General features: G+C 36.9%; 1 long non-coding RNA gene across 1 annotated transcript; it reads right to left on the bottom strand.

Moving 5' to 3' along the window:
* Positions 1 to 1,372: 1,372 nt before the first annotated feature.
* LOC140344994 (uncharacterized) lies at positions 1,373 to 2,525 on the bottom strand. Its single transcript, XR_011923725.1, has 2 exons — positions 2,222 to 2,525; positions 1,373 to 1,512 (listed from the first exon to the last, which is right to left on the bottom strand). It is a non-coding gene; the product is annotated as an uncharacterized lncRNA (long non-coding RNA).

Here is a 2,525-nt window from a genome sequence, read left to right as displayed (position 1 = left end):
GTGGTTCACTACTGAACCAAAACTTTAAGATCTTTAAGACCTTGTTAAATGTGTGCAACATACTTTTTAATAGGTTGCTAGATGATAAATGACTACCACTAAGCCAAAACACACAAAACCGTCTGAAGTTTATTATGCTAGGCTTGGCTACAGCTTTCTCTTGGTATTTTTATTTGAATTTTTATTTTTTTTTAATATTTCAATTGTAAAACATTTAATTTAAAATGATCCTTGTGATAGTGTACGTATGTAATGTACCATACACTTGTTTGATATTCAATTGGTATTACAATTATTTAGCAAAAATAGTATTTTTGGGATCAGAAACTGATGTTGGACAACAAGTTATGGATGTCAACTGGTATTCCAAGTGATTACAAAAATGTTTAAAAAGGTCCCCTCAGACTCCTTAAACCAATTATTAAATTGGAAAAGATTCTTTACCTTATGGTTACTGTAAGGTTGAAAGTGCACAAATATCTAAAATATAACATTAACAATATCTTTCACTAAAAGCATCCCATATAATAATTGATAGTAGGTGTGCACAAGCATTTGACCATGCAGTGTACCTGAAAGTGTGCTACATACATCTGCCTAATTACACAAGCCCCACAAATATTTAATTACCTTTGACCAGTAGATTTTCTCAACAACAACAACAACAAACCAAAATATCTCTGCAGCATGCCACAGAGGTTAGAGGTTGCACAGACCTTGAAATCGTACAGAAGATGTCCAATTCCTTTTAGTACTATGATGGCACTTTACCATAGAGGAGTCATGGGATGATTATCATCTTATCATCTAATACAAGATGATAAGTGTCTTATCATCTAATACAAGGTATTACAGGCTTGTTGTATTTCAAAAGCTGCCTAGCAGTTTAGACCTTCTCTGTGTAAAGGTCTTTATCTCAAAAACAAGCAGAATAAAGTTGAACCCTCTCTCATTCACAAGCTGAGTACACCTGGGCACAATAAAATGTTTAACTGGAATCAAACACTTTATATCTAAAGTTTTATCTAAATCATAAATATAGGGGGCTACAAAAGACATGGAAAAATGCAATGTGTCACAAATCAGATATTTTGCCATCACTGACCCCAAGGCTTATCTGAGCAGTCTGTCAATAAAGCAGAAACCCAGGCAAATTGTCCCATAGTATGTCAGCCAATAACATTTAACACTAAATTAGCTTAACACTACAAGGCAATTGGTGACTGTGAGGCTATAATGATCCTGATTTATGAAAGCTCTCCAAGGCTGGAGAAAATACTCAGAAGTGAAGCTGGGTGATCCAGCAAACCTGCAATGGATCTGGTCCATCTGATTCAAAACATTTGCTAGCAAATAGAAAATGATTTTTAAATCTAAACTCTTCTATAAGGCAACGAGATTCCTCCTGAATCCGCTGTTCAACACTTCTCTTCCCCATCCCAAAGTTCCTCAATGTGGTGAGGGAGAAACGCCGAAGCTGTTTCCAGCGCTCCCCATTACTAAGCATCACTCCTGTTGACAAAAAAACCTATTACCAAAAAAATATCTACAGCCATTATTGTTTTTAATTTAATTTTTTATTTTTTTAGTTTCATTTTTTAATTTTTGCAATTTGAGTTCTATCGGTAAGATTTCCTTTCACTTTCAATCTCAAAAGCACAAGACAAATCTTAAAAGTGAGAGGAATTCCTCATTCATCTGTTACAGGAACAGATACTACAATTGAAAGGTTTTCTTTTTTTTCCAGTTCTGGTGACAACCGTCAAATTTTGGATTTCTCTTGCTGTGTTTTTTGGTACTGAACTAAGTGGGTTCACTGGAATAAAACCAAGGCTATGTAATGATGCTGCCCTCAAAGAAGGGGGCCATTGGAAAACATGTGGGAAGTTTTTGATTTTTTTTTTTACTTTTTATTGGTGGTCCCCTCCGTTTCCATTTTTACTGCCAAGTGGTCAAGACTGAAGGGGAAAGCTGCATTCTCCTGGGATACTTGCATGGCATACCTGACCTCAGGCATGCGTCAAGGGGCTTTCTCTTATGTAAAAGTCCTCATTCTCTTGGAGAAGGACACATCACCCATCCTCATGCCTTTGCGGTTCGAGATTGGGTGATGTGAGGAAGAACCAAAAAGACAAAAGAACGAAGATGGCAGTGAGGAATGGAACAGCGAGACCAGGAAGTTCTGCTTTACGTGTAAGATATAAATGGAGGCGTTACATACCATAGTCTTTAAACACAAGTTGAGCTGCTGGGACTTTTGCTCTGTTGCTGAAGGCATCTCTATTGTCCACGAGAGCCTCCATCACAGCATCATCCAGGATGACAGGTAGATTTGCCCCAGATACATAGTGAATGTGGTGATAGTCTACTTTGGAAAGAATAACCAATCAAGTGCAAGGAAATGCAAAAAAAAAAATTCTTCCATGCAGAAAATTGGATGAAATAAGTGAGCAGAGCTTCATCTAATTTACTAAGCTAGGTGTTATATCGATTCACTTTGATGTGTGAACAGCCATAACACCCCA

Source organism: Pyxicephalus adspersus, unplaced genomic scaffold, assembly GCF_032062135.1.
Source record: "Pyxicephalus adspersus unplaced genomic scaffold, UCB_Pads_2.0 Sca301, whole genome shotgun sequence".
NCBI lineage: Eukaryota > Metazoa > Chordata > Amphibia > Anura > Pyxicephalidae > Pyxicephalus > Pyxicephalus adspersus.
This window is presented reverse-complemented; position numbering and strand designations above follow the sequence as displayed.